This window comes from Haliotis asinina, chromosome 11 (assembly GCF_037392515.1).
Source record: "Haliotis asinina isolate JCU_RB_2024 chromosome 11, JCU_Hal_asi_v2, whole genome shotgun sequence".
Taxonomy (NCBI): Eukaryota; Metazoa; Mollusca; class Gastropoda; order Lepetellida; family Haliotidae; genus Haliotis; species Haliotis asinina.
In genome coordinates this window covers 10993200-11020141 of record NC_090290.1, presented here as the reverse complement: position 1 = coordinate 11020141, position 26942 = coordinate 10993200, and the positions used below count along the sequence as shown (strand labels likewise).

The window sequence follows — 26942 nt, the reverse complement described above, 5'->3', positions numbered from 1 at the left end:
TTTCTCCAAGTACCATGTTGTCCTCGATCTCCTTTGTACCCTACTCTGACTGCAACCTAGAACCACACTTTGTGCTACTGACAGCTGCTCGTATAAAATACTATATTTGTAAGCCAACTGTTAGCATTCTTGATATGTGCATGTTCAACTTCAAGTGCCCTGCCTTACGTTTGGAGCAAGTGGCTGTCGTTTTCTTTTCTTAGATTCCTTTGGAATCCTCCCATCCTTGGTCCTGTAATGTGCTTCTTTGCTGTAGAGTGGCTTTGTTCATAACGTTTGTTATGTGACGGCAGTTCCTTGGTAAATCAGAAGTCCCAGTGATAAAGCAAAGAGCCATTTCACAAGCCATAAGACGTCCAACTACTTAAGACGATTCCAAGGTGGAATCCTGTCACACTCAAAGCAGTCTTTTGTTTGTTTTGTCATGGAATGTCATCGTCTAGATGAAATGACTTTTGTCAATGCAAACATGTTTGGGCAACATTTAGCACTTGCAGCCGTGCAACAAAGAAAGGAAATGAGAGATCAGACATTGTATTGTAGCCTGGGCTTTCAGTGGGCGTGTGGCGCAACGGATAACGCGTCTGACTACGGATCAGAAGATTCCAGGTTCGAATCCTGGCACGCTCGGAATATTCTTTTTGACATTTTGGTTTTGAAAATAAGTAAAATACTAAGGATATAACGAGGACGATTTTGACAATAGCAGTGTCCGATTTTTTCTCCATTACAAATTGTAAAGTGGATCATTTCAATGAGAAAAAGAGGTGAAGTGAACATTTCCGCTCAATAATCACACCTAAAAATAGTGAGGTTAGCACGGGTGGGGTTCGAACCCACGCGGACATACGTCCATTGGATCTTAAGTCCAACGCCTTAACCACTCGGCCACCGTGCTCATGCCTTACAAAGTGGAAAGGTAGAGCTGAGTGTCGGGTAATTGCAATTGCCTAGATATACGCCCTTCAGCCAAAACTATGTCAGTCTTAACATGTAACTTACACATTTCCAAACCATTTCTCCAAGTACCATGTTGTCCTCGATCTCCTTTGTACCCTACTCTGACTGCAACCTAGAACCACACTTTGTGCTACTGACAGCTGCTCGTATAAAATACTATATTTGTAAGCCAACTGTTAGCATTCTTGATATGTGCATGTTCAACTTCAAGTGCCCTGCCTTACGTTTGGAGCAAGTGGCTGTCGTTTTCTTTTCTTAGATTCCTTTGGAATCCTCCCATCCTTGGTCCTGTAATGTGCTTCTTTGCTGTAGAGTGGCAATGTTCATAACGTTTGTAATGTGACGGCAGTTCCTTGGTAAATCAGAAGTCCCAGTGATAAAGCAAAGAGCCATTTCACAAGTCATAAGACGTCCAACTACTTAAGACGATTCCAAGGTGGAATCCTGTCACACACAAAGCAGTCTTTTGTTTGTTTTGTCATGGAATGTCATCGTCTAGATGAAATGACTTTTGTCAATGCAAACATGTTTGGGCAACATTTAGCGCTTTCAGCCGTGCAACAAAGAAAGGAAATGAGAGATCAGACATTGTATTGTAGCCTGGGCTTTCAGTGGGCGTGTGGCGCAACGGATAACGCGTCTGACTACGGATCAGAAGATTCCAGGTTCGAATCCTGGCACGCTCGGAATATTCTTTTTGACATTTTGGTTTTGAAAATAGGTAAAATACTAAGGATATAACGAGGACGATTTTGACAATAGCAGTGTCCGATTTTTTCTCCATTACAAATTGTAAAGTGGATCATTTCAATGAGAAAAAGAGGTGAAGTGAACATTTCCGCTCAATAATCACACCTAAAAATAGTGAGGTTAGCACGGGTGGGGTTCGAACCCACGCGGACATACGTCCATTGGATCTTAAGTCCAACGCCTTAACCACTCGGCCACCGTGCTCATGCCTTACAAAGTGGAAAGGTAGAGCTGAGTGTCGGGTAATTGCAATTGCCTAGATATACGCCCTTCAGCCAAAACTATGTCAGTCTTAACATGTAACTTACACATTTCCAAGCCATTTCTCCAAGTACCATGTTGTCCTCGATCTCCTTTGTACCCTACTCTGACTGCAACCTAGAACCACACTTTGTGCTACTGACAGCTGCTCGTATAAAATACTATATTTGTAAGCCAACTGTTAGCATTCTTGATATGTGCATGTTCAACTTCAAGTGCCCTGCCTTACGTTTGGAGCAAGTGGCTGTCGTTTTCTTTTCTTAGATTCCTTTGGAATCCTCCCATCCTTGGTCCTGTAATGTGCTTCTTTGCTGTAGAGTGGCAATGTTCATAACGTTTGTAATGTGACGGCAGTTCCTTGGTAAATCAGAAGTCCCAGTGATAAAGCAAAGAGCCATTTCACAAGTCATAAGACGTCCAACTACTTAAGACGATTCCAAGGTGGAATCCTGTCACACACAAAGCAGTCTTTTGTTTGTTTTGTCATGGAATGTCATCGTCTAGATGAAATGACTTTTGTCAATGCAAACATGTTTGGGCAACATTTAGCACTTGCAGCCGTGCAACAATGAAAGGAAATGAGAGATCAGACATTGTATTGTAGCCTGGGCTTTCAGTGGGCGTGTGGCGCAACGGATAACGCGTCTGACTACGGATCAGAAGATTCCAGGTTCGAATCCTGGCACGCTCGGAATATTCTTTTTGACATTTTGGTTTTGAAAATAGGTAAAATACTAAGGATATAACAAGGACGATTTTGACAATAGCAGTGTCCGATTTTTTCTCCATTACAAATTGTAAAGTGGATCATTTCAATGAGAAAAAGAGGTGAAGTGAACATTTCCGCTCAATAATCACACCTAAAAATAGTGAGGTTAGCACGGGTGGGGTTCGAACCCACGCGGACATACGTCCATTGGATCTTAAGTCCAACGCCTTAACCACTCGGCCACCGTGCTCATGCCTTACAAAGTGGAAAGGTAGAGCTGAGTGTCGGGTAATTGCAATTGCCTAGATATACGCCCTTCAGCCAAAACTATGTCAGTCTTAACATGTAACTTACACATTTCCAAGCCATTTCTCCAAGTACCATGTTGTCCTCGATCTCCTTTGTACCCTACTCTGACTGCAACCTAGAACCACACTTTGTGCTACTGACAGCTGCTCGTATAAAATACTATATTTGTAAGCCAACTGTTAGCATTCTTGATATGTGCATGTTCAACTTCAAGTGCCCTGCCTTACGTTTGGAGCAAGTGGCTGTCGTTTTCTTTTCTTAGATTCCTTTGGAATCCTCCCATCCTTGGTCCTGTAATGTGCTTCTTTGCTGTAGAGTGGCTTTGTTCATAACGTTTGTTATGTGACGGCAGTTCCTTGGTAAATCAGAAGTCCCAGTGATAAAGCAAAGAGCCATTTCACAAGCCATAAGACGTCCAACTACTTAAGACGATTCCAAGGTGGAATCCTGTCACACTCAAAGCAGTCTTTTGTTTGTTTTGTCATGGAATGTCATCGTCTAGATGAAATGACTTTTGTCAATGCAAACATGTTTGGGCAACATTTAGCACTTGCAGCCGTGCAACAAAGAAAGGAAATGAGAGATCAGACATTGTATTGTAGCCTGGGCTTTCAGTGGGCGTGTGGCGCAACGGATAACGCGTCTGACTACGGATCAGAAGATTCCAGGTTCGAATCCTGGCACGCTCGGAATATTCTTTTTGACATTTTGGTTTTGAAAATAAGTAAAATACTAAGGATATAACGAGGACGATTTTGACAATAGCAGTGTCCGATTTTTTCTCCATTACAAATTGTAAAGTGGATCATTTCAATGAGAAAAAGAGGTGAAGTGAACATTTCCGCTCAATAATCACACCTAAAAATAGTGAGGTTAGCACGGGTGGGGTTCGAACCCACGCGGACATACGTCCATTGGATCTTAAGTCCAACGCCTTAACCACTCGGCCACCGTGCTCATGCCTTACAAAGTGGAAAGGTAGAGCTGAGTGTCGGGTAATTGCAATTGCCTAGATATACGCCCTTCAGCCAAAACTATGTCAGTCTTAACATGTAACTTACACATTTCCAAACCATTTCTCCAAGTACCATGTTGTCCTCGATCTCCTTTGTACCCTACTCTGACTGCAACCTAGAACCACACTTTGTGCTACTGACAGCTGCTCGTATAAAATACTATATTTGTAAGCCAACTGTTAGCATTCTTGATATGTGCATGTTCAACTTCAAGTGCCCTGCCTTGCGTTTGGAGCAAGTGGCTGTCGTTTTCTTTTCTTAGATTCCTTTGGAATCCTCCCATCCTTGGTCCTGTAATGTGCTTCTTTGCTGTAGAGTGGCAATGTTCATAACGTTTGTAATGTGACGGCAGTTCCTTGGTAAATCAGAAGTCCCAGTGATAAAGCAAAGAGCCATTTCACAAGTCATAAGACGTCCAACTACTTAAGACGATTCCAAGGTGGAATCCTGTCACACACAAAGCAGTCTTTTGTTTGTTTTGTCATGGAATGTCATCGTCTAGATGAAATGACTTTTGTCAATGCAAACATGTTTGGGCAACATTTAGCACTTTCAGCCGTGCAACAAAGAAAGGAAATGAGAGATCAGACATTGTATTGTAGCCTGGGCTTTCAGTGGGCGTGTGGCGCAACGGATAACGCGTCTGACTACGGATCAGAAGATTCCAGGTTCGAATCCTGGCACGCTCGGAATATTCTTTTTGACATTTTGGTTTTGAAAATAGGTAAAATACTAAGGATATAACGAGGACGATTTTGACAATAGCAGTGTCCGATTTTTTCTCCATTACAAATTGTAAAGTGGATCATTTCAATGAGAAAAAGAGGTGAAGTGAACATTTCCGCTCAATAATCACACCTAAAAATAGTGAGGTTAGCACGGGTGGGGTTCGAACCCACGCGGACATACGTCCATTGGATCTTAAGTCCAACGCCTTAACCACTCGGCCACCGTGCTCATGCCTTACAAAGTGGAAAGGTAGAGCTGAGTGTCGGGTAATTGCAATTGCCTAGATATACGCCCTTCAGCCAAAACTATGTCAGTCTTAACATGTAACTTACACATTTCCAAGCCATTTCTCCAAGTACCATGTTGTCCTCGATCTCCTTTGTACCCTACTCTGACTGCAACCTAGAACCACACTTTGTGCTACTGACAGCTGCTCGTATAAAATACTATATTTGTAAGCCAACTGTTAGCATTCTTGATATGTGCATGTTCAACTTCAAGTGCCCTGCCTTACGTTTGGAGCAAGTGGCTGTCGTTTTCTTTTCTTAGATTCCTTTGGAATCCTCCCATCCTTGGTCCTGTAATGTGCTTCTTTGCTGTAGAGTGGCTTTGTTCATAACGTTTGTAATGTGACGGCAGTTCCTTGGTAAATAAGAAGTCCCAGTGATAAAGCAAAGAGCCGTTTGACAAGCCATAAGACGTCCAACTACTTAAGACGATTCCAAGGTGGAATCCTGTCACACTCAAAGCAGTCTTTTGTTTGTTTTGTCATGGAATGTCATCGTCTAGATGAAATGACTTTTGTCAATGCAAACATGTTTGGGCAACATTTAGCACTTGCAGCCGTGCAACAATGAAAGGAAATGAGAGATCAGACATTGTATTGTAGCCTGGGCTTTCAGTGGGCGTGTGGCGCAACGGATAACGCGTCTGACTACGGATCAGAAGATTCCAGGTTCGAATCCTGGCACGCTCGGAATATTCTTTTTGACATTTTGGTTTTGAAAATAAGTAAAATACTAAGGAGATAACGAGGACGATTTTGACAATAGCAGTGTCCGATTTTTTCTCCATTACAAATTGTAAAGTGGATCATTTCAATGAGAAAAAGAGGTGAAGTGAACATTTCCGCTCAATAATCACACCTAAAAATAGTGAGGTTAGCACGGGTGGGGTTCGAACCCACGCGGACATACGTCCATTGGATCTTAAGTCCAACGCCTTAACCACTCGGCCACCGTGCTCATGCCTTACAAAGTGGAAAGGTAGAGCTGAGTGTCGGGTAATTGCAATTGCCTAGATATACGCCCTTCAGCCAAAACTATGTCAGTCTTAACATGTAACTTACACATTTCCAAGCCATTTCTCCAAGTACCATGTTGTCCTCGATCTCCTTTGTACCCTACTCTGACTGCAACCTAGAACCACACTTTGTGCTACTGACAGCTGCTCGTATAAAATACTATATTTGTAAGCCAACTGTTAGCATTCTTGATATGTGCATGTTCAACTTCAAGTGCCCTGCCTTACGTTTGGAGCAAGTGGCTTTCGTTTTCTTTTCTTAGATTCCTTTGGAATCCTCCCATCCTTGGTCCTGTAATGTGCTTCTTTGCTGTAGAGTGGCTTTGTTCATAACGTTTGTTATGTGACGGCAGTTCCTTGGTAAATCAGAAGTCCCAGTGATAAAGCAAAGAGCCATTTCACAAGCCATAAGACGTCCAACTACTTAAGACGATTCCAAGGTGGAATCCTGTCACACTCAAAGCAGTCTTTTGTTTGTTTTGTCATGGAATGTCATCGTCTAGATGAAATGACTTTTGTCAATGCAAACATGTTTGGGCAACATTTAGCACTTGCAGCCGTGCAACAAAGAAAGGAAATGAGAGATCAGACATTGTATTGTAGCCTGGGCTTTCAGTGGGCGTGTGGCGCAACGGATAACGCGTCTGACTACGGATCAGAAGATTCCAGGTTCGAATCCTGGCACGCTCGGAATATTCTTTTTGACATTTTGGTTTTGAAAATAAGTAAAATACTAAGGATATAACGAGGACGATTTTGACAATAGCAGTGTCCGATTTTTTTCTCCATTACAAATTGTAAAGTGGATCATTTCAATGAGAAAAAGAGGTGAAGTGAACATTTCCGCTCAATAATCACACCTAAAAATAGTGAGGTTAGCACGGGTGGGGTTCGAACCCACGCGGACATACGTCCATTGGATCTTAAGTCCAACGCCTTAACCACTCGGCCACCGTGCTCATGCCTTACAAAGTGGAAAGGTAGAGCTGAGTGTCGGGTAATTGCAATTGCCTAGATATACGCCCTTCAGCCAAAACTATGTCAGTCTTAACATGTAACTTACACATTTCCAAGCCATTTCTCCAAGTACCATGTTGTCCTCGATCTCCTTTGTACCCTACTCTGACTGCAACCTAGAACCACACTTTGTGCTACTGACAGCTGCTCGTATAAAATACTATATTTGTAAGCCAACTGTTAGCATTCTTGATATGTGCATGTTCAACTTCAAGTGCCCTGCCTTACGTTTGGAGCAAGTGGCTGTCGTTTTCTTTTCTTAGATTCCTTTGGAATCCTCCCATCCTTGGTCCTGTAATGTGCTTCTTTGCTGTAGAGTGGCAATGTTCATAACGTTTGTAATGTGACGGCAGTTCCTTGGTAAATCAGAAGTCCCAGTGATAAAGCAAAGAGCCATTTCACAAGTCATAAGACGTCCAACTACTTAAGACGATTCCAAGGTGGAATCCTGTCACACACAAAGCAGTCTTTTGTTTGTTTTGTCATGGAATGTCATCGTCTAGATGAAATGACTTTTGTCAATGCAAACATGTTTGGGCAACATTTAGCACTTTCAGCCGTGCAACAAAGAAAGGAAATGAGAGATCAGACATTGTATTGTAGCCTGGGCTTTCAGTGGGCGTGTGGCGCAACGGATAACGCGTCTGACTACGGATCAGAAGATTCCAGGTTCGAATCCTGGCACGCTCGGAATATTCTTTTTGACATTTTGGTTTTGAAAATAGGTAAAATACTAAGGATATAACAAGGACGATTTTGACAATAGCAGTGTCCGATTTTTTCTCCATTACAAATTGTAAAGTGGATCATTTCAATGAGAAAAAGAGGTGAAGTGAACATTTCCGCTCAATAATCACACCTAAAACTAGTGAGGTTAGCACGGGTGGGGTTCGAACCCACGCGGACATACGTCCATTGGATCTTAAGTCCAACGCCTTAACCACTCGGCCACCGTGCTCATGCCTTACAAAGTGGAAAGGTAGAGCTGAGTGTCGGGTAATTGCAATTGCCTAGATATACGCCCTTCAGTCAAAACTATGTCAGTCTTAACATGTAACTTACACATTTCCAAGCCATTTCTCCAAGTACCATGTTGTCCTCGATCTCCTTTGTACCCTACTCTGACTGCAACCTAGAACCACACTTTGTGCTACTGACAGCTGCTCGTATAAAATACTATATTTGTAAGCCAACTGTTAGCATTCTTGATATGTGCATGTTCAACTTCAAGTGCCCTGCCTTACGTTTGGAGCAAGTGGCTGTCGTTTTCTTTTCTTAGATTCCTTTGGAATCCTCCCATCCTTGGTCCTGTAATGTGCTTCTTTGCTGTAGAGTGGCTTTGTTCATAACGTTTGTAATGTGACGGCAGTTCCTTGGTAAATCAGAAGTCCCAGTGATAAAGCAAAGAGCCATTTCACAAGTCATAAGACGTCCAACTACTTAAGACGATTCCAAGGTGGAATCCTGTCACACTCAAAGCAGTCTTTTGTTTGTTTTGTCATGGAATGTCATCGTCTAGATGAAATGACTTTTGTCAATGCAAACATGTTTGGGCAACATTTAGCACTTTCAGCCGTGCAACAAAGAAAGGAAATGAGAGATCAGACATTGTATTGTAGCCTGGGCTTTCAGTGGGCGTGTGGCGCAACGGATAACGCGTCTGACTACGGATCAGAAGATTCCAGGTTCGAATCCTGGCACGCTCGGAATATTCTTTTTGACATTTTGGTTTTGAAAATAGGTAAAATACTAAGGATATAACGAGGACGATTTTGACAATAGCAGTGTCCGATTTTTTCTCCATTACAAATTGTAAAGTGGATCATTTCAATGAGAAAAAGAGGTGAAGTGAACATTTCCGCTCAATAATCACACCTAAAAATAGTGAGGTTAGCACGGGTGGGGTTCGAACCCACGCGGACATACGTCCATTGGATCTTAAGTCCAACGCCTTAACCACTCGGCCACCGTGCTCATGCCTTACAAAGTGGAAAGGTAGAGCTGAGTGTCGGGTAATTGCAATTGCCTAGATATACGCCCTTCAGCCAAAACTATGTCAGTCTTAACATGTAACTTACACATTTCCAAGCCATTTCTCCAAGTACCATGTTGTCCTCGATCTCCTTTGTACCCTACTCTGACTGCAACCTAGAACCACACTTTGTGCTACTGACAGCTGCTCGTATAAAATACTATATTTGTAAGCCAACTGTTAGCATTCTTGATATGTGCATGTTCAACTTCAAGTGCCCTGCCTTACGTTTGGAGCAAGTGGCTGTCGTTTTCTTTTCTTAGATTCCTTTGGAATCCTCCCATCCTTGGTCCTGTAATGTGCTTCTTTGCTGTAGAGTGGCTTTGTTCATAACGTTTGTTATGTGACGGCAGTTCCTTGGTAAATCAGAAGTCCCAGTGATAAAGCAAAGAGCCATTTCACAAGCCATAAGACGTCCAACTACTTAAGACGATTCCAAGGTGGAATCCTGTCACACTCAAAGCAGTCTTTTGTTTGTTTTGTCATGGAATGTCATCGTCTAGATGAAATGACGTCGGTCAATGCAAACATGTTTGGGCAACATTTAGCACTTTCAGCCGTGCAACAAAGAAAGGAAATGAGAGATCAGACATTGTATTGTAGCCTGGGCTTTCAGTGGGCGTGTGGCGCAACGGATAACGCGTCTGACTACGGATCAGAAGATTCCAGGTTCGAATCCTGGCCGGCTCGGAATATTCTTTTTGACATTTTGGTTTTGAAAATAAGTAAAATACTAAGGATATAACGAGGACGATTTTGACAATAGCAGTGTCCGATTTTTTCTCCATTACAAATTGTAAAGTGGATCATTTCAATGAGAAAAAGAGGTGAAGTGAACATTTCCGCTCAATAATCACACCTAAAAATAGTGAGGTTAGCACGGGTGGGGTTCGAACCCACGCGGACATACGTCCATTGGATCTTAAGTCCAACGCCTTAACCACTCGGCCACCGTGCTCATGCCTTACAAAGTGGAAAGGTAGAGCTGAGTGTCGGGTAATTGCAATTGCCTAGATATACACCCTTCAGCCAAAACTATGTCAGTCTTAACATGTAACTTACACATTTCCAAGCCATTTCTCCAAGTACCATGTTGTCCTCGATCTCCTTTGTACCCTACTCTGACTGCAACCTAGAACCACACTTTGTGCTACTGACAGCTGCTCGTATAAAATACTATATTTGTAAGCCAACTGTTAGCATTCTTGATATGTGCATGTTCAACTTCAAGTGCCCTGCCTTACGTTTGGAGCAAGTGGCTCTCGTTTTCTTTTCTTAGATTCCTTTGGAATCCTCCCATCCTTGGTCCTGTAATGTGCTTCTTTGCTGTAGAGTGGCTTTGTTCATAACGTTTGTTATGTGACGGCAGTTCCTTGGTAAATCAGAAGTCCCAGTGATAAAGCAAAGAGCCATTTCACAAGCCATAAGACGTCCAACTACTTAAGACGATTCCAAGGTGGAATCCTGTCACACTCAAAGCAGTCTTTTGTTTGTTTTGTCATGGAATGTCATCGTCTAGATGAAATGACTTTTGTCAATGCAAACATGTTTGGGCAACATTTAGCACTTTCAGCCGTGCAACAAAGAAAGGAAATGAGAGATCAGACATTGTATTGTAGCCTGGGCTTTCAGTGGGCGTGTGGCGCAACGGATAACGCGTCTGACTACGGATCAGAAGATTCCAGGTTCGAATCCTGGCACGCTCGGAATATTCTTTTTGACATTTTGGTTTTGAAAATAAGTAAAATACTAAGGATATAACGAGGACGATTTTGACAATAGCAGTGTCCGATTTTTTCTCCATTACAAATTGTAAAGTGGATGATTTCAATGAGAAAAAGAGGTGAAGTGAACATTTCCGCTCAATAATCACACCTAAAAATAGTGAGGTTAGCACGGGTGGGGTTCGAACCCACGCGGACATACGTCCATTGGATCTTAAGTCCAACGCCTTAACCACTCGGCCACCGTGCTCATGCCTTACAAAGTGGAAAGGTAGAGCTGAGTGTCGGGTAATTGCAATTGCCTAGATATACACCCTTCAGCCAAAACTATGTCAGTCTTAACATGTAACTTACACATTTCCAAGCCATTTCTCCAAGTACCATGTTGTCCTCGATCTCCTTTGTACCCTACTCTGACTGCAACCTAGAACCACACTTTGTGCTACTGACAGCTGCTCGTATAAAATACTATATTTGTAAGCCAACTGTTAGCATTCTTGATATGTGCATGTTCAACTTCAAGTGCCCTGCCTTACGTTTGGAGCAAGTGGCTGTCGTTTTCTTTTCTTAGATTCCTTTGGAATCCTCCCATCCTTGGTCCTGTAATGTGCTTCTTTGCTGTAGAGTGGCTTTGTTCATAACGTTTGTTATGTGATGGCAGTTCCTTGGTAAATCAGAAGTCCCAGTGATAAAGCAAAGAGCCATTTCACAAGTCATAAGACGTCCAACTACTTAAGACGATTCCAAGGTGGAATCCTGTCACACACAAAGCAGTCTTTTGTTTGTTTTGTCATGGAATGTCATCGTCTAGATGAAATGATGTCGGTCCATGCAAACATGTTTGGGCAACATTTAGCACTTTCAGCCGTGCAACAAAGAAAGGAAATGAGAGATCAGACATTGTATTGTAGCCTGGGCTTTCAGTGGGCGTGTGGCGCAACGGATAACGCGTCTGACTACGGATCAGAAGATTCCAGGTTCGAATCCTGGCACGCTCGGAATATTCTTTTTGACATTTTGGTTTTGAAAATAGGTAAAATACTAAGGATATAACGAGGACGATTTTGACAATAGCAGTGTCCGATTTTTTCTCCATTACAAATTGTAAAGTGGATCATTTCAATGAGAAAAAGAGGTGAAGTGAACATTTCCGCTCAATAATCACACCTAAAAATAGTGAGGTTAGCACGGGTGGGGTTCGAACCCACGCGGACATACGTCCATTGGATCTTAAGTCCAACGCCTTAACCACTCGGCCACCGTGCTCATGCCTTACAAAGTGGAAAGGTAGAGCTGAGTGTCGGGTAATTGCAATTGCCTAGATATACGCCCTTCTGCCAAAACTATGTCAGTCTTAACATGTAACTTACACATTTCCAAACCATTTCTCCAAGTACCATGTTGTCCTCGAACTCCTTTGTACCCTACTCTGACTGCAACCTAGAACCACACTTTGTGCTACTGACATGTCCAGCTGCTCGTATAAAATACTATATTTGTAAGCCAACTGTTAGCATTCTTGATATGTGCATGTTCAACTTCAAGTGCCCTGCCTTACGTTTGGAGCAAGTGGCTGTCGTTTTCTTTTCTTAGATTCCTTTGGAATCCTCCCATCCTTGGTCCTGTAATGTGCTTCTTTGCTGTAGAGTGGCTTTGTTCATAACGTTTGTTATGTGACGGCAGTTCCTTGGTAAATCAGAAGTCCCAGTGATAAAGCAAAGAGCCATTTCACAAGCCATAAGACGTCCAACTACTTAAGACGATTCCAAGGTGGAATCCTGTCACACACAAAGCAGTCTTTTGTTTGTTTTGTCATGGAATGTCATCGTCTAGATGAAATGACTTTTGTCAATGCAAACATGTTTGGGCAACATTTAGCACTTTCAGCCGTGCAACAAAGAAAGGAAATGAGAGATCAGACATTGTATTGTAGCCTGGGCTTTCAGTGGGCGTGTGGCGCAACGGATAACACGTCTGACTACGGATCAGAAGATTCCAGGTTCGAATCCTGGCACGCTCGGAATATTCTTTTTGACATTTTGGTTTTGAAAATAGGTAAAATACTAAGGATATAACAAGGACGATTTTGACAATAGCAGTGTCCGATTTTTTCTCCATTACAAATTGTAAAGTGGATCATTTCAATGAGAAAAAGAGGTGAAGTGAACATTTCCGCTCAATAATCACACCTAAAAATAGTGAGGTTAGCACGGGTGGGGTTCGAACCCACGCGGACATACGTCCATTGGATCTTAAGTCCAACGCCTTAACCACTCGGCCACCGTGCTCATGCCTTACAAAGTGGAAAGGTAGAGCTGAGTGTCGGGTAATTGCAATTGCCTAGATATACGCCCTTCAGCCAAAACTATGTCAGTCTTAACATGTAACTTACACATTTCCAAGCCATTTCTCCAAGTACCATGTTGTCCTCGATCTCCTTTGTACCCTACTCTGACTGCAACCTAGAACCACACTTTGTGCTACTGACAGCTGCTCGTATAAAATACTATATTTGTAAGCCAACTGTTAGCATTCTTGATATGCGCATGTTCAACTTCAAGTGCCCTGCCTTACGTTTGGAGCAAGTGGCTGTCGTTTTCTTTTCTTAGATTCCTTTGGAATCCTCCCATCCTTGGTCCTGTAATGTGCTTCTTTGCTGTAGAGTGGCTTTGTTCATAACGTTTGTTATGTGACGGCAGTTCCTTGGTAAATCATAAGTCCCAGTGATAAAGCAAAGAGCCATTTCACAAGCCATAAGACGTCCAACTACTTAAGACGATTCCAAGGTGGAATCCTGTCACACACAAAGCAGTCTTTTGTTTGTTTTGTCATGGAATGTCATCGTCTAGATGAAATGACTTTTGTCAATGCAAACATGTTTGGGCAACATTTAGCACTTTCAGCCGTGCAACAAAGAAAGGAAATGAGAGATCAGACATTGTATTGTAGCCTGGGCTTTCAGTGGGCGTGTGGCGCAACGGATAACGCGTCTGACTACGGATCAGAAGATTCCAGGTTCGAATCCTGGCACGCTCGGAATATTCTTTTTGACATTTTGGTTTTGAAAATAGGTAAAATACTAAGGATATAACAAGGACGATTTTGACAATAGCAGTGTCCGATTTTTTCTCCATTACAAATTGTAAAGTGGATCATTTCAATGAGAAAAAGAGGTGAAGTGAACATTTCCGCTCAATAATCACACCTAAAAATAGTGAGGTTAGCACGGGTGGGGTTCGAACCCACGCGGACATACGTCCATTGGATCTTAAGTCCAACGCCTTAACCACTCGGCCACCGTGCTCATGCCTTACAAAGTGGAAAGGTAGAGCTGAGTGTCGGGTAATTGCAATTGCCTAGATATACGCCCTTCAGCCAAAACTATGTCAGTCTTAACATGTAACTTACACATTTCCAAGCCATTTCTCCAAGTACCATGCTGTCCTCGATCTCCTTTGTACCCTACTCTGACTGCAACCTAGAACCACACTTTGTGCTACTGACAGCTGCTCGTATAAAATACTATATTTGTAAGCCAACTGTTAGCATTCTTGATATGTGCATGTTCAACTTCAAGTGCCCTGCCTTACGTTTGGAGCAAGTGGCTGTCGTTTTCTTTTCTTAGATTCCTTTGGAATCCTCCCATCCTTGGTCCTGTAATGTGCTTCTTTGCTGTAGAGTGGCTTTGTTCATAACGTTTGTTATGTGACGGCAGTTCCTTGGTAAATCAGAAGTCCCAGTGATAAAGCAAAGAGCCATTTCACAAGCCATAAGACGTCCAACTACTTAAGACGATTCCAAGGTGGAATCCTGTCACACACAAAGCAGTCTTTTGTTTGTTTTGTCATGGAATGTCATCGTCTAGATGAAATGACTTTTGTCAATGCAAACATGTTTGGGCAACATTTAGCACTTTCAGCCGTGCAACAAAGAAAGGAAATGAGAGATCAGACATTGTATTGTAGCCTGGGCTTTCAGTGGGCGTGTGGCGCAACGGATAACGCGTCTGACTACGGATCAGAAGATTCCAGGTTCGAATCCTGGCACGCTCGGAATATTCTTTTTGACATTTTGGTTTTGAAAATAGGTAAAATACTAAGGATATAACAAGGACGATTTTGACAATAGCAGTGTCCGATTTTTTCTCCATTACAAATTGTAAAGTGGATCATTTCAATGAGAAAAAGAGGTGAAGTGAACATTTCCGCTCAATAATCACACCTAAAAATAGTGAGGTTAGCACGGGTGGGGTTCGAACCCACGCGGACATACGTCCATTGGATCTTAAGTCCAACGCCTTAACCACTCGGCCACCGTGCTCATGCCTTACAAAGTGGAAAGGTAGAGCTGAGTGTCGGGTAATTGCAATTGCCTAGATATACGCCCTTCAGCCAAAACTATGTCAGTCTTAACATGTAACTTACACATTTCCAAGCCATTTCTCCAAGTACCATGCTGTCCTCGATCTCCTTTGTACCCTACTCTGACTGCAACCTAGAACCACACTTTGTGCTACTGACAGCTGCTCGTATAAAATACTATATTTGTAAGCCAACTGTTAGCATTCTTGATATGTGCATGTTCAACTTCAAGTGCCCTGCCTTACGTTTGGAGCAAGTGGCTGTCGTTTTCTTTTCTTAGATTCCTTTGGAATCCTCCCATCCTTGGTCCTGTAATGTGCTTCTTTGCTGTAGAGTGGCTTTGTTCATAACGTTTGTTATGTGACGGCAGTTCCTTGGTAAATCAGAAGTCCCAGTGATAAAGCAAAGAGCCATTTCACAAGCCATAAGACGTCCAACTACTTAAGACGATTCCAAGGTGGAATCCTGTCACACACAAAGCAGTCTTTTGTTTGTTTTGTCATGGAATGTCATCGTCTAGATGAAATGACTTTTGTCAATGCAAACATGTTTGGGCAACATTTAGCACTTTCAGCCGTGCAACAAAGAAAGGAAATGAGAGATCAGACATTGTATTGTAGCCTGGGCTTTCAGTGGGCGTGTGGCGCAACGGATAACGCGTCTGACTACGGATCAGAAGATTCCAGGTTCGAATCCTGGCACGCTCGGAATATTCTTTTTGACATTTTGGTTTTGAAAATAGGTAAAATACTAAGGATATAACGAGGACGATTTTGACAATAGCAGTGTCCGATTTTTTCTCCATTACAAATTGTAAAGTGGATCATTTCAATGAGAAAAAGAGGTGAAGTGAACATTTCCGCTCAATAATCACACCTAAAAATAGTGAGGTTAGCACGGGTGGGGTTCGAACCCACGCGGACATACGTCCATTGGATCTTAAGTCCAACGCCTTAACCACTCGGCCACCGTGCTCATGCCTTACAAAGTGGAAAGGTAGAGCTGAGTGTCGGGTAATTGCAATTGCCTAGATATACGCCCTTCAGCCAAAACTATGTCAGTCTTAACATGTAACTTACACATTTCCAAGCCATTTCTCCAAGTACCATGCTGTCCTCGATCTCCTTTGTACCCTACTCTGACTGCAACCTAGAACCACACTTTGTGCTACTGACAGCTGCTCGTATAAAATACTATATTTGTAAGCCAACTGTTAGCATTCTTGATATGTGCATGTTCAACTTCAAGTGCCCTGCCTTACGTTTGGAGCAAGTGGCTGTCGTTTTCTTTTCTTAGATTCCTTTGGAATCCTCCCATCCTTGGTCCTGTAATGTGCTTCTTTGCTGTAGAGTGGCTTTGTTCATAACGTTTGTTATGTGACGGCAGTTCCTTGGTAAATCAGAAGTCCCAGTGATAAAGCAAAGAGCCATTTCACAAGTCATAAGACGTCCAACTACTTAAGACGATTCCAAGGTGGAATCCTGTCACACACAAAGCAGTCTTTTGTTTGTTTTGTCATGGAATGTCATCGTCTAGATGAAATGACTTTTGTCAATGCAAACATGTTTGGGCAACATTTAGCACTTGCAGCCGTGCAACAAAGAAAGGAAATGAGAGATCAGACATTGTATTGTAGCCTGGGCTTTCAGTGGGCGTGTGGCGCAACGGATAACGCGTCTGACTACGGATCAGAAGATTCCAGGTTCGAATCCTGGCACGCTCGGAATATTCTTTTTGACATTTTGGTTTTGAAAATAGGTAAAATACTAAGGATATAACAAGGACGATTTTGACAATAGCAGTGTCCGATTTTTTCTCCATTACAAATTGTAAAGTGGATCATTTCAATGAGAAAAAGAGGTGAAGTGAACATTTCCGCTCAATAATCACACCTAAAAATAGTGAGGTTAGCACGGGTGGGGTTCGAACCCACGCGGACATACGTCCATTGGATCTTAAGTCCAACGCCTTAACCACTCGGCCACCGTGCTCATGCCTTACAAAGTGGAAAGGTAGAGCTGAGTGTCGGGTAATTGCAATTGCCTAGATATACGCCCTTCAGCCAAAACTATGTCAGTCTTAACATGTAACTTACACATTTCCAAGCCATTTCTCCAAGTACCATGTTGTCCTCGATCTCCTTTGTACCCTACTCTGACTGCAACCTAGAACCACACTTTGTGCTACTGACAGCTGCTCGTATAAAATACTATATTTGTAAGCCAACTGTTAGCATTCTTGATATGTGCATGTTCAACTTCAAGTGCCCTGCCTTACGTTTGGAGCAAGTGGCTGTCGTTTTCTTTTCTTAGATTCCTTTGGAATCCTCCCATCCTTGGTCCTGTAATGTGCTTCTTTGCTGTAGAGTGGCTTTGTTCATAACGTTTGTTATGTGACGGCAGTTCCTTGGTAAATCAGAAGTCCCAGTGATAAAGCAAAGAGCCATTTCACAAGTCATAAGACGTCCAACTACTTAAGACGATTCCAAGGTGGAATCCTGTCACACACAAAGCAGTCTTTTGTTTGTTTTGTCATGGAATGTCATCGTCTAGATGAAATGACTTTTGTCAATGCAAACATGTTTGGGCAACATTTAGCACTTTCAGCCGTGCAACAAAGAAAGGAAATGAGAGATCAGACATTGTATTGTAGCCTGGGCTTTCAGTGGGCGTGTGGCGCAACGGATAACGCGTCTGACTACGGATCAGAAGATTCCAGGTTCGAATCCTGGCACGCTCGGAATATTCTTTTTGACATTTTGGTTTTGAAAATAGGTAAAATACTAAGGATATAACAAGGACGATTTTGACAATAGCAGTGTCCGATTTTTTCTCCATTACAAATTGTAAAGTGGATCATTTCAATGAGAAAAAGAGGTGAAGTGAACATTTCCGCTCAATAATCACACCTAAAAATAGTGAGGTTAGCACGGGTGGGGTTCGAACCCACGCGGACATACGTCCATTGGATCTTAAGTCCAACGCCTTAACCACTCGGCCACCGTGCTCATGCCTTACAAAGTGGAAAGGTAGAGCTGAGTGTCGGGTAATTGCAATTGCCTAGATATACGCCCTTCAGCCAAAACTATGTCAGTCTTAACATGTAACTTACACATTTCCAAGCCATTTCTCCAAGTACCATGTTGTCCTCGATCTCCTTTGTACCCTACTCTGACTGCAACCTAGAACCACACTTTGTGCTACTGACAGCTGCTCGTATAAAATACTATATTTGTAAGCCAACTGTTAGCATTCTTGATATGTGCATGTTCAACTTCAAGTGCCCTGCCTTACGTTTGGAGCAAGTGGCTGTCGTTTTCTTTTCTTAGATTCCTTTGGAATCCTCCCATCCTTGGTCCTGTAATGTGCTTCTTTGCTGTAGAGTGGCTTTGTTCATAACGTTTGTAATGTGACGGCAGTTCCTTGGTAAATCACAAGTCCCAGTGATAAAGCAAAGAGCCATTTCACAAGTCATAAGACGTCCAACTACTTAAGACGATTCCAAGGTGGAATCCTGTCACACACAAAGCAGTCTTTTGTTTGTTTTGTCATGGAATGTCATCGTCTAGATGAAATGACTTTTGTCAATGCAAACATGTTTGGGCAACATTTAGCACTTTCAGCCGTGCAACAAAGAAAGGAAATGAGAGATCAGACATTGTATTGTAGCCTGGGCTTTCAGTGGGCGTGTGGCGCAACGGATAACGCGTCTGACTACGGATCAGAAGATTGCAGGTTCGAATCCTGGCACGCTCGGAATATTCTTTTTGACATTTTGGTTTTGAAAATAGGTAAAATACTAAGGATATAACAAGGACGATTTTGACAATAGCAGTGTCCGATTTTTTCTCCATTACAAATTGTAAAGTGGATCATTTCAATGAGAAAAAGAGGTGAAGTGAACATTTCCGCTCAATAATCACACCTAAAAATAGTGAGGTTAGCACGGGTGGGGTTCGAACCCACGCGGACATACGTCCATTGGATCTTAAGTCCAACGCCTTAACCACTCGGCCACCGTGCTCATGCCTTACAAAGTGGAAAGGTAGAGCTGAGTGTCGGGTAATTGCAATTGCCTAGATATACGCCCTTCAGCCAAAACTATGTCAGTCTTAACATGTAACTTACACATTTCCAAGCCATTTCTCCAAGTACCATGTTGTCCTCGATCTCCTTTGTACCCTACTCTGACTGCAACCTAGAACCACACTTTGTGCTACTGACAGCTGCTCGTATAAAATACTATATTTGTAAGCCAACTGTTAGCATTCTTGATATGTGCATGTTCAACTTCAAGTGCCCTGCCTTACGTTTGGAGCAAGTGGCTGTCGTTTTCTTTTCTTAGATTCCTTTGGAATCCTCCCATCCTTGGTCCTGTAATGTGCTTCTTTGCTGTAGAGTGGCTTTGTTCATAACGTTTGTAATGTGACGGCAGTTCCTTGGTAAATCAGAAGTCCCAGTGATAAAGCAAAGAGCCATTTCACAAGTCATAAGACGTCCAACTACTTAAGACGATTCCAAGGTGGAATCCTGTCACACACAAAGCAGTCTTTTGTTTGTTTTGTCATGGAATGTCATCGTCTAGATGAAATGATGTCGGTCAATGCAAACATGTTTGGGCAACATTTAGCACTTTCAGCCGTGCAACAAAGAAAGGAAATGAGAGATCAGACATTGTATTGTAGCCTGGGCTTTCAGTGGGCGTGTGGCGCAACGGATAACGCGTCTGACTACGGATCAGAAGATTGCAGGTTCGAATCGTGGCACGCTCGGAATATTCTTTTTGACATTTTGGTTTTGAAAATAGGTAAAATACTAAGGATATAACAAGGACGATTTTGACAATAGCAGTGTCCGATTTTTTCTCCATTACAAATTGTAAAGTGGATCATTTCAATGAGAAAAAGAGGTGAAGTGAACATTTCCGCTCAATAATCACACCTAAAAATAGTGAGGTTAGCACGGGTGGGGTTCGAACCCACGCGGACATACGTCCATTGGATCTTAAGTCCAACGCCTTAACCACTCGGCCACCGTGCTCATGCCTTACAAAGTGGAAAGGTAGAGTTGAGTGTCGGGTAATTGCAATTGCCTAGATATACGCCCTTCAGCCAAAACTATGTCAGTCTTAACATGTAACTTACACATTTCCAAGCCATTTCTCCAAGTACCATGTTGTCCTCGATCTCCTTTGTACCCTACTCTGACTGCAACCTAGAACCACACTTTGTGCTACTGACAGCTGCTCGTATAAAATACTATATTTGTAAGCCAACTGTTAGCATTCTTGATATGTGCATGTTCAACTTCAAGTGCCCTGCCTTACGTTTGGAGCAAGTGGCTGTCGTTTTCTTTTCTTAGATTCCTTTGGAATCCTCCCATCCTTGGTCCTGTAATGTGCTTCTTTGCTGTAGAGTGGCTTTGTTCATAACGTTTGTAATGTGACGGCAGTTCCTTGGTAAATCACAAGTCCCAGTGATAAAGCAAAGAGCCATTTCACAAGTCATAAGACGTCCAACTACTTAAGACGATTCCAAGGTGGAATCCTGTCACACACAAAGCAGTCTTTTGTTTGTTTTGTCATGGAATGTCATCGTCTAGATGAAATGACGTCGGTCAATGCAAACATGTTTGGGCAACATTTAGCACTTTCAGCCGTGCAACAAAGAAAGGAAATGAGAGATCAGACATTGTATTGTAGCCTGGGCTTTCAGTGGGCGTGTGGCGCAACGGATAACGCGTCTGACTACGGATCAGAAGATTGCAGGTTCGAATCCTGGCACGCTCGGAATATTCTTTTTGACATTTTGGTTTTGAAAATAGGTAAAATACTAAGGATATAACAAGGACGATTTTGACAATAGCAGTGTCCGATTTTTTCTCCATTACAAATTGTAAAGTGGATCATTTCAATGAGAAAAAGAGGTGAAGTGAACATTTCCGCTCAATAATCACACCTAAAAATAGTGAGGTTAGCACGGGTGGGGTTCGAACCCACGCGGACATACGTCCATTGGATCTTAAGTCCAACGCCTTAACCACTCGGCCACCGTGCTCATGCCTTACAAAGTGGAAAGGTAGAGCTGAGTGTCGGGTAATTGCAATTGCCTAGATATACGCCCTTCAGCCAAAACTATGTCAGTCTTAACATGTAACTTACACATTTCCAAGCCATTTCTCCAAGTACCATGTTGTCCTCGATCTCCTTTGTACCCTACTCTGACTGCAACCTAGAACCACACTTTGTGCTACTGACAGCTGCTCGTATAAAATACTATATTTGTAAGCCAACTGTTAGCATTCTTGATATGTGCATGTTCAACTTCAAGTGCCCTGCCTTACGTTTGGAGCAAGTGGCTGTCGTTTTCTTTTCTTAGATTCCTTTGGAATCCTCCCATCCTTGGTCCTGTAATGTGCTTCTTTGCTGTAGAGTGGCTTTGTTCATAACGTTTGTAATGTGACGGCAGTTCCTTGGTAAATCAGAAGTCCCAGTGATAAAGCAAAGAGCCATTTCACAAGTCATAAGACGTCCAACTACTTAAGACGATTCCAAGGTGGAATCCTGTCACACACAAAGCAGTCTTTTGTTTGTTTTGTCATGGAATGTCATCGTCTAGATGAAATGATGTCGGTCAATGCAAACATGTTTGGGCAACATTTAGCACTTTCAGCCGTGCAACAAAGAAAGGAAATGAGAGATCAGACATTGTATTGTAGCCTGGGCTTTCAGTGGGCGTGTGGCGCAACGGATAACGCGTCTGACTACGGATCAGAAGATTGCAGGTTCGAATCCTGGCTCGCTCGGAATATTCTTTTTGACATTTTGGTTTTGAAAATAGGTAAAATACTAAGGATATAACAAGGACGATTTTGACAATAGCAGTGTCCGATTTTTTCTCCATTACAAATTGTAAAGTGGATCATTTCAATGAGAAAAAGAGGTGAAGTGAACATTTCCGCTCAATAATCACACCTAAAAATAGTGAGGTTAGCACGGGTGGGGTTCGAACCCACGCGGACATACGTCCATTGGATCTTAAGTCCAACGCCTTAACCACTCGGCCACCGTGCTCATGCCTTACAAAGTGGAAAGGTAGAGCTGAGTGTCGGGTAATTGCAATTGCCTAGATATACGCCCTTCAGCCAAAACTATGTCAGTCTTAACATGTAACTTACACATTTCCAAGCCATTTCTCCAAGTACCATGTTGTCCTCGATCTCCTTTGTACCCTACTCTGACTGCAACCTAGAACCACACTTTGTGCTACTGACAGCTGCTCGTATAAAATACTATATTTGTAAGCCAACTGTTAGCATTCTTGATATGTGCATGTTCAACTTCAAGTGCCCTGCCTTACGTTTGGAGCAAGTGGCTGTCGTTTTCTTTTCTTAGATTCCTTTGGAATCCTCCCATCCTTGGTCCTGTAATGTGCTTCTTTGCTGTAGAGTGGCTTTGTTCATAACGTTTGTAATGTGACGGCAGTTCCTTGGTAAATCACAAGTCCCAGTGATAAAGCAAAGAGCCATTTCACAAGTCATAAGACGTCCAACTACTTAAGACGATTCCAAGGTGGAATCCTGTCACACACAAAGCAGTCTTTTGTTTGTTTTGTCATGGAATGTCATCGTCTAGATGAAATGACGTCGGTCAATGCAAACATGTTTGGGCAACATTTAGCACTTTCAGCCGTGCAACAAAGAAAGGAAATGAGAGATCAGACATTGTATTGTAGCCTGGGCTTTCAGTGGGCGTGTGGCGCAACGGATAACGCGTCTGACTACGCATCAGAAGATTGCAGGTTCGAATCCTGGCACGCTCGGAACATTCTTTTTGACATTTTGGTTTTGAAAATAGGTAAAATACTAAGGATATAACAAGGACGATTTTGACAATAGCAGTGTCCGATTTTTTCTCCATTACAAATTGTAAAGTGGATCATTTCAATGAGAAAAAGAGGTGAAGTGAACATTTCCGCTCAATAATCACACCTAAAAATAGTGAGGTTAGCACGGGTGGGGTTCGAACCCACGCGGACATACGTCCATTGGATCTTAAGTCCAACGCCTTAACCACTCGGCCACCGTGCTCATGCCTTACAAAGTGGAAAGGTAGAGCTGAGTGTCGGGTAATTGCAATTGCCTAGATATACGCCCTTCAGCCAAAACTATGTCAGTCTTAACATGTAACTTACACATTTCCAAGCCATTTCTCCAAGTACCATGTTGTCCTCGATCTCCTTTGTACCCTACTCTGACTGCAACCTAGAACCACACTTTGTGCTACTGACAGCTGCTCGTATAAAATACTATATTTGTAAGCCAACTGTTAGCATTCTTGATATGTGCATGTTCAACTTCAAGTGCCCTGCCTTACGTTTGGAGCAAGTGGCTGTCGTTTTCTTTTCTTAGATTCCTTTGGAATCCTCCCATCCTTGGTCCTGTAATGTGCTTCTTTGCTGTAGAGTGGCTTTGTTCATAACGTTTGTAATGTGACGGCAGTTCCTTGGTAAATCACAAGTCCCAGTGATAAAGCAAAGAGCCATTTCACAAGCCATAAGACGTCCAACTACTTAAGACGATTCCAAGGTGGAATCCTGTCACACTCAAAGCAGTCTTTTGTTTGTTTTGTCATGGAATGTCATCGTCTAGATGAAATGACGTCGGTCAATGCAAACATGTTTGGGCAACATTTAGCACTTTCAGCCGTGCAACAAAGAAAGGAAATGAGAGATCAGACATTGTATTGTAGCCTGGGCTTTCAGTGGGCGTGTGGCGCAACGGATAACGCGTCTGACTACGGATCAGAAGATTCCAGGTTCGAATCCTGGCACGCTCGGAACATTCTTTTTGACATTTTGGTTTTGAAAATAGGTAAAATACTAAGGATATAACAAGGACAATTTTGACAATAGCAGTGTCCGATTTTTTCTCCATTACAAATTGTAAAGTGGATCATTTCAATGAGAAAAAGAGGTGAAGTGAACATTTCCGCTCAATAATCACACCTAAAAATAGTGAGGTTAGCACGGGTGGGGTTCGAACCCACGCGGACATACGTCCATTGGATCTTAAGTCCAACGCCTTAACCACTCGGCCACCGTGCTCATGCCTTACAAAGTGGAAAGGTAGAGCTGAGTGTCGGGTAATTGCAATTGCCTAGATATACGCCCTTCAGCCAAAACTATGTCAGTCTTAACATGTAACTTACACATTTCCAAGCCATTTCTCCAAGTACCATGTTGTCCTCGATCTCCTTTGTACCCTACTCTGATTGCAACCTAGAACCACACTTTGTGCTACTGACAGCTGCTCGTATAAAATACTATATTTGTAAGCCAACTGTTAGCATTCTTGATATGTGCATGTTCAACTTCAAGTGCCCTGCCTTACGTTTGGAGCAAGTGGCTGTCGTTTTCTTTTCTTAGATTCCTTTGGAATCCTCCCATCCTTGGTCCTGTAATGTGCTTCTTTGCTGTAGAGTGGCTTTGTTCATAACGTTTGTAATGTGACGGCAGTTCCTTGGTAAATCACAAGTCCCAGTGATAAAGCAAAGAGCCATTTCACAAGCCATAAGACGTCCAACTACTTAAGACGATTCCAAGGTGGAATCCTGTCACACACAAAGCAGTCTTTTGTTTGTTTTGTCATGGAATGTCATCGTCTAGATGAAATGACGTCGGTCAATGCAAACATGTTTGGGCAACATTTAGCACTTTCAGCCGTGCAACAAAGAAAGGAAATGAGAGATCAGACATTGTATTGTAGCCTGGGCTTTCAGTGGGCGTGTGGCGCAACGGATAACGCGTCTGACTACGGATCAGAAGATTCCAGGTTCGAATCCTGGCACGCTCGGAACATTCTTTTTGACATTTTGGTTTTGAAAATAGGTAAAATACTAAGGATATAACGAGGACGATTTTGACAATAGCAGTGTCCGATTTTTTCTCCATTACAAATTGTAAAGTGGATCATTTCAATGAGAAAAAGAGGTGAAGTGAACATTTCCGCTCAATAATCACACCTAAAAATAGTGAGGTTAGCACGGGTGGGGTTCGAACCCACGCGGACATACGTCCATTGGATCTTAAGTCCAACGCCTTAACCACTCGGCCACCGTGCTCATGCCTTACAAAGTGGAAAGGTAGAGCTGAGTGTCGGGTAATTGCAATTGCCTAGATATACGCCCTTCAGCCAAAACTATGTCAGTCTTAACATGTAACTTACACATTTCCAAGCCATTTCTCCAAGTACCATGTTGTCCTCGATCTCCTTTGTACCCTACTCTGATTGCAACCTAGAACCACACTTTGTGCTACTGACAGCTGCTCGTATAAAATACTATATTTGTAAGCCAACTGTTAGCATTCTTGATATGTGCATGTTCAACTTCAAGTGCCCTGCCTTACGTTTGGAGCAAGTGGCTGTCGTTTTCTTTTCTTAGATTCCTTTGGAATCCTCCCATCCTTGGTCCTGTAATGTGCTTCTTTGCTGTAGAGTGGCTTTGTTCATAACGTTTGTAATGTGACGGCAGTTCCTTGGTAAATCACAAGTCCCAGTGATAAAGCAAAGAGCCATTTCACAAGCCATAAGACGTCCAACTACTTAAGACGATTCCAAGGTGGAATCCTGTCACACACAAAGCAGTCTTTTGTTTGTTTTGTCATGGAATGTCATCGTCTAGATGAAATGACGTCGGTCAATGCAAACATGTTTGGGCAACATTTAGCACTTTCAGCCGTGCAACAAAGAAAGGAAATGAGAGATCAGACATTGTATTGTAGCCTGGGCTTTCAGTGGGCGTGTGGCGCAACGGATAACGCGTCTGACTACGGATCAGAAGATTCCAGGTTCGAATCCTGGCACGCTCGGAACATTCTTTTTGACATTTTGGTTTTGAAAATAGGTAAAATACTAAGGATATAACAAGGACGATTTTGACAATAGCAGTGTCCGATTTTTTCTCCATTACAAATTGTAAAGTGGATCATTTCAATGAGAAAAAGAGGTGAAGTGAACATTTCCGCTCAATAATCACACCTAAAAATAGTGAGGTTAGCACGGGTGGGGTTCGAACCCACGCGGACATACGTCCATTGGATCTTAAGTCCAACGCCTTAACCACTCGGCCACCGTGCTCATGCCTTACAAAGTGGAAAGGTAGAGCTGAGTGTCGGGTAATTGCAATTGCCTAGATATACGCCCTTCAGCCAAAACTATGTCAGTCTTAACATGTAACTTACACATTTCCAAGCCATTTCTCCAAGTACCATGTTGTCCTCGATCTCCTTTGTACCCTACTCTGACTGCAACCTAGAACCACACTTTGTGCTACTGACAGCTGCTCGTATAAAATACTATATTTGTAAGCCAACTGTTAGCATTCTTGATATGTGCATGTTCAACTTCAAGTGCCCTGCCTTACGTTTGGAGCAAGTGGCTGTCGTTTTCTTTTCTTAGATTCCTTTGGAATCCTCCCATCCTTGGTCCTGTAATGTGCTTCTTTGCTGTAGAGTGGCTTTGTTCATAACGTTTGTAATGTGACGGCAGTTCCTTGGTAAATCACAAGTCCCAGTGATAAAGCAAAGAGCCATTTCACAAGCCATAAGACGTCCAACTACTTAAGACGATTCCAAGGTGGAATCCTGTCACACTCAAAGCAGTCTTTTGTTTGTTTTGTCATGGAATGTCATCGTCTAGATGAAATGACTTTTGTCAATGCAAACATGTTTGGGCAACATTTAGCACTTTCAGCCGTGCAACAAAGAAAGGAAAT

The 26942-nt window shown here is 42.6% G+C and overlaps 50 non-coding genes across 50 annotated transcripts; 24 read left to right on the top strand and 26 right to left on the bottom strand.

The window, feature by feature from the left end:
• Positions 1-557: 557 nt before the first annotated feature.
• On the top strand, positions 558-630 carry Trnar-acg (transfer RNA arginine (anticodon ACG)). The gene has a single exon. It is a non-coding gene; the product is annotated as a tRNA-Arg (tRNA).
• Positions 631-815: 185 nt separating this feature from the next.
• Trnal-uaa (transfer RNA leucine (anticodon UAA)) lies at positions 816-898 on the bottom strand. Its single transcript has one exon. It is a non-coding gene; the product is annotated as a tRNA-Leu (tRNA).
• Positions 899-1573: 675 nt separating this feature from the next.
• On the top strand, positions 1574-1646 carry Trnar-acg (transfer RNA arginine (anticodon ACG)). Its single transcript has one exon. It is a non-coding gene; the product is annotated as a tRNA-Arg (tRNA).
• A 185-nt stretch (positions 1647-1831) lies between these two features.
• Trnal-uaa (transfer RNA leucine (anticodon UAA)) lies at positions 1832-1914 on the bottom strand. The gene has a single exon. It is a non-coding gene; the product is annotated as a tRNA-Leu (tRNA).
• A 675-nt stretch (positions 1915-2589) lies between these two features.
• Trnar-acg (transfer RNA arginine (anticodon ACG)) lies at positions 2590-2662 on the top strand. The gene has a single exon. It is a non-coding gene; the product is annotated as a tRNA-Arg (tRNA).
• A 185-nt stretch (positions 2663-2847) lies between these two features.
• On the bottom strand, positions 2848-2930 carry Trnal-uaa (transfer RNA leucine (anticodon UAA)). The gene has a single exon. It is a non-coding gene; the product is annotated as a tRNA-Leu (tRNA).
• A 675-nt stretch (positions 2931-3605) lies between these two features.
• Trnar-acg (transfer RNA arginine (anticodon ACG)) lies at positions 3606-3678 on the top strand. The gene has a single exon. It is a non-coding gene; the product is annotated as a tRNA-Arg (tRNA).
• Positions 3679-3863: 185 nt separating this feature from the next.
• Positions 3864-3946, bottom strand: Trnal-uaa (transfer RNA leucine (anticodon UAA)). Its single transcript has one exon. It is a non-coding gene; the product is annotated as a tRNA-Leu (tRNA).
• Positions 3947-4621: 675 nt separating this feature from the next.
• Trnar-acg (transfer RNA arginine (anticodon ACG)) lies at positions 4622-4694 on the top strand. Its single transcript has one exon. It is a non-coding gene; the product is annotated as a tRNA-Arg (tRNA).
• A 185-nt stretch (positions 4695-4879) lies between these two features.
• Trnal-uaa (transfer RNA leucine (anticodon UAA)) lies at positions 4880-4962 on the bottom strand. The gene has a single exon. It is a non-coding gene; the product is annotated as a tRNA-Leu (tRNA).
• Positions 4963-5637: 675 nt separating this feature from the next.
• Trnar-acg (transfer RNA arginine (anticodon ACG)) lies at positions 5638-5710 on the top strand. Its single transcript has one exon. It is a non-coding gene; the product is annotated as a tRNA-Arg (tRNA).
• A 185-nt stretch (positions 5711-5895) lies between these two features.
• Trnal-uaa (transfer RNA leucine (anticodon UAA)) lies at positions 5896-5978 on the bottom strand. The gene has a single exon. It is a non-coding gene; the product is annotated as a tRNA-Leu (tRNA).
• Positions 5979-6653: 675 nt separating this feature from the next.
• Trnar-acg (transfer RNA arginine (anticodon ACG)) lies at positions 6654-6726 on the top strand. Its single transcript has one exon. It is a non-coding gene; the product is annotated as a tRNA-Arg (tRNA).
• Positions 6727-6912: 186 nt separating this feature from the next.
• Positions 6913-6995, bottom strand: Trnal-uaa (transfer RNA leucine (anticodon UAA)). Its single transcript has one exon. It is a non-coding gene; the product is annotated as a tRNA-Leu (tRNA).
• Positions 6996-7670: 675 nt separating this feature from the next.
• Trnar-acg (transfer RNA arginine (anticodon ACG)) lies at positions 7671-7743 on the top strand. The gene has a single exon. It is a non-coding gene; the product is annotated as a tRNA-Arg (tRNA).
• Positions 7744-7928: 185 nt separating this feature from the next.
• On the bottom strand, positions 7929-8011 carry Trnal-uaa (transfer RNA leucine (anticodon UAA)). Its single transcript has one exon. It is a non-coding gene; the product is annotated as a tRNA-Leu (tRNA).
• A 675-nt stretch (positions 8012-8686) lies between these two features.
• Positions 8687-8759, top strand: Trnar-acg (transfer RNA arginine (anticodon ACG)). The gene has a single exon. It is a non-coding gene; the product is annotated as a tRNA-Arg (tRNA).
• A 185-nt stretch (positions 8760-8944) lies between these two features.
• On the bottom strand, positions 8945-9027 carry Trnal-uaa (transfer RNA leucine (anticodon UAA)). Its single transcript has one exon. It is a non-coding gene; the product is annotated as a tRNA-Leu (tRNA).
• Positions 9028-9960: 933 nt separating this feature from the next.
• On the bottom strand, positions 9961-10043 carry Trnal-uaa (transfer RNA leucine (anticodon UAA)). Its single transcript has one exon. It is a non-coding gene; the product is annotated as a tRNA-Leu (tRNA).
• A 675-nt stretch (positions 10044-10718) lies between these two features.
• Positions 10719-10791, top strand: Trnar-acg (transfer RNA arginine (anticodon ACG)). The gene has a single exon. It is a non-coding gene; the product is annotated as a tRNA-Arg (tRNA).
• Positions 10792-10976: 185 nt separating this feature from the next.
• Trnal-uaa (transfer RNA leucine (anticodon UAA)) lies at positions 10977-11059 on the bottom strand. Its single transcript has one exon. It is a non-coding gene; the product is annotated as a tRNA-Leu (tRNA).
• A 675-nt stretch (positions 11060-11734) lies between these two features.
• On the top strand, positions 11735-11807 carry Trnar-acg (transfer RNA arginine (anticodon ACG)). The gene has a single exon. It is a non-coding gene; the product is annotated as a tRNA-Arg (tRNA).
• A 185-nt stretch (positions 11808-11992) lies between these two features.
• Positions 11993-12075, bottom strand: Trnal-uaa (transfer RNA leucine (anticodon UAA)). Its single transcript has one exon. It is a non-coding gene; the product is annotated as a tRNA-Leu (tRNA).
• A 681-nt stretch (positions 12076-12756) lies between these two features.
• Trnar-acg (transfer RNA arginine (anticodon ACG)) lies at positions 12757-12829 on the top strand. The gene has a single exon. It is a non-coding gene; the product is annotated as a tRNA-Arg (tRNA).
• Positions 12830-13014: 185 nt separating this feature from the next.
• Positions 13015-13097, bottom strand: Trnal-uaa (transfer RNA leucine (anticodon UAA)). The gene has a single exon. It is a non-coding gene; the product is annotated as a tRNA-Leu (tRNA).
• Positions 13098-13772: 675 nt separating this feature from the next.
• On the top strand, positions 13773-13845 carry Trnar-acg (transfer RNA arginine (anticodon ACG)). Its single transcript has one exon. It is a non-coding gene; the product is annotated as a tRNA-Arg (tRNA).
• A 185-nt stretch (positions 13846-14030) lies between these two features.
• Positions 14031-14113, bottom strand: Trnal-uaa (transfer RNA leucine (anticodon UAA)). The gene has a single exon. It is a non-coding gene; the product is annotated as a tRNA-Leu (tRNA).
• Positions 14114-14788: 675 nt separating this feature from the next.
• Positions 14789-14861, top strand: Trnar-acg (transfer RNA arginine (anticodon ACG)). Its single transcript has one exon. It is a non-coding gene; the product is annotated as a tRNA-Arg (tRNA).
• Positions 14862-15046: 185 nt separating this feature from the next.
• Trnal-uaa (transfer RNA leucine (anticodon UAA)) lies at positions 15047-15129 on the bottom strand. The gene has a single exon. It is a non-coding gene; the product is annotated as a tRNA-Leu (tRNA).
• A 675-nt stretch (positions 15130-15804) lies between these two features.
• On the top strand, positions 15805-15877 carry Trnar-acg (transfer RNA arginine (anticodon ACG)). The gene has a single exon. It is a non-coding gene; the product is annotated as a tRNA-Arg (tRNA).
• A 185-nt stretch (positions 15878-16062) lies between these two features.
• Trnal-uaa (transfer RNA leucine (anticodon UAA)) lies at positions 16063-16145 on the bottom strand. The gene has a single exon. It is a non-coding gene; the product is annotated as a tRNA-Leu (tRNA).
• A 675-nt stretch (positions 16146-16820) lies between these two features.
• Positions 16821-16893, top strand: Trnar-acg (transfer RNA arginine (anticodon ACG)). The gene has a single exon. It is a non-coding gene; the product is annotated as a tRNA-Arg (tRNA).
• Positions 16894-17078: 185 nt separating this feature from the next.
• Trnal-uaa (transfer RNA leucine (anticodon UAA)) lies at positions 17079-17161 on the bottom strand. Its single transcript has one exon. It is a non-coding gene; the product is annotated as a tRNA-Leu (tRNA).
• Positions 17162-17836: 675 nt separating this feature from the next.
• Positions 17837-17909, top strand: Trnar-acg (transfer RNA arginine (anticodon ACG)). Its single transcript has one exon. It is a non-coding gene; the product is annotated as a tRNA-Arg (tRNA).
• Positions 17910-18094: 185 nt separating this feature from the next.
• Trnal-uaa (transfer RNA leucine (anticodon UAA)) lies at positions 18095-18177 on the bottom strand. Its single transcript has one exon. It is a non-coding gene; the product is annotated as a tRNA-Leu (tRNA).
• Positions 18178-18852: 675 nt separating this feature from the next.
• Trnar-acg (transfer RNA arginine (anticodon ACG)) lies at positions 18853-18925 on the top strand. Its single transcript has one exon. It is a non-coding gene; the product is annotated as a tRNA-Arg (tRNA).
• Positions 18926-19110: 185 nt separating this feature from the next.
• On the bottom strand, positions 19111-19193 carry Trnal-uaa (transfer RNA leucine (anticodon UAA)). Its single transcript has one exon. It is a non-coding gene; the product is annotated as a tRNA-Leu (tRNA).
• Positions 19194-20126: 933 nt separating this feature from the next.
• Trnal-uaa (transfer RNA leucine (anticodon UAA)) lies at positions 20127-20209 on the bottom strand. The gene has a single exon. It is a non-coding gene; the product is annotated as a tRNA-Leu (tRNA).
• Positions 20210-20884: 675 nt separating this feature from the next.
• On the top strand, positions 20885-20957 carry Trnar-acg (transfer RNA arginine (anticodon ACG)). Its single transcript has one exon. It is a non-coding gene; the product is annotated as a tRNA-Arg (tRNA).
• A 185-nt stretch (positions 20958-21142) lies between these two features.
• On the bottom strand, positions 21143-21225 carry Trnal-uaa (transfer RNA leucine (anticodon UAA)). Its single transcript has one exon. It is a non-coding gene; the product is annotated as a tRNA-Leu (tRNA).
• A 675-nt stretch (positions 21226-21900) lies between these two features.
• On the top strand, positions 21901-21973 carry Trnar-acg (transfer RNA arginine (anticodon ACG)). Its single transcript has one exon. It is a non-coding gene; the product is annotated as a tRNA-Arg (tRNA).
• Positions 21974-22158: 185 nt separating this feature from the next.
• Trnal-uaa (transfer RNA leucine (anticodon UAA)) lies at positions 22159-22241 on the bottom strand. The gene has a single exon. It is a non-coding gene; the product is annotated as a tRNA-Leu (tRNA).
• A 675-nt stretch (positions 22242-22916) lies between these two features.
• Trnar-acg (transfer RNA arginine (anticodon ACG)) lies at positions 22917-22989 on the top strand. The gene has a single exon. It is a non-coding gene; the product is annotated as a tRNA-Arg (tRNA).
• Positions 22990-23174: 185 nt separating this feature from the next.
• Trnal-uaa (transfer RNA leucine (anticodon UAA)) lies at positions 23175-23257 on the bottom strand. The gene has a single exon. It is a non-coding gene; the product is annotated as a tRNA-Leu (tRNA).
• A 675-nt stretch (positions 23258-23932) lies between these two features.
• Trnar-acg (transfer RNA arginine (anticodon ACG)) lies at positions 23933-24005 on the top strand. Its single transcript has one exon. It is a non-coding gene; the product is annotated as a tRNA-Arg (tRNA).
• A 185-nt stretch (positions 24006-24190) lies between these two features.
• On the bottom strand, positions 24191-24273 carry Trnal-uaa (transfer RNA leucine (anticodon UAA)). The gene has a single exon. It is a non-coding gene; the product is annotated as a tRNA-Leu (tRNA).
• A 675-nt stretch (positions 24274-24948) lies between these two features.
• Positions 24949-25021, top strand: Trnar-acg (transfer RNA arginine (anticodon ACG)). The gene has a single exon. It is a non-coding gene; the product is annotated as a tRNA-Arg (tRNA).
• A 185-nt stretch (positions 25022-25206) lies between these two features.
• On the bottom strand, positions 25207-25289 carry Trnal-uaa (transfer RNA leucine (anticodon UAA)). Its single transcript has one exon. It is a non-coding gene; the product is annotated as a tRNA-Leu (tRNA).
• Positions 25290-25964: 675 nt separating this feature from the next.
• Trnar-acg (transfer RNA arginine (anticodon ACG)) lies at positions 25965-26037 on the top strand. The gene has a single exon. It is a non-coding gene; the product is annotated as a tRNA-Arg (tRNA).
• A 185-nt stretch (positions 26038-26222) lies between these two features.
• Positions 26223-26305, bottom strand: Trnal-uaa (transfer RNA leucine (anticodon UAA)). The gene has a single exon. It is a non-coding gene; the product is annotated as a tRNA-Leu (tRNA).
• Between the last annotated feature and the right edge of the window lie 637 nt (positions 26306-26942).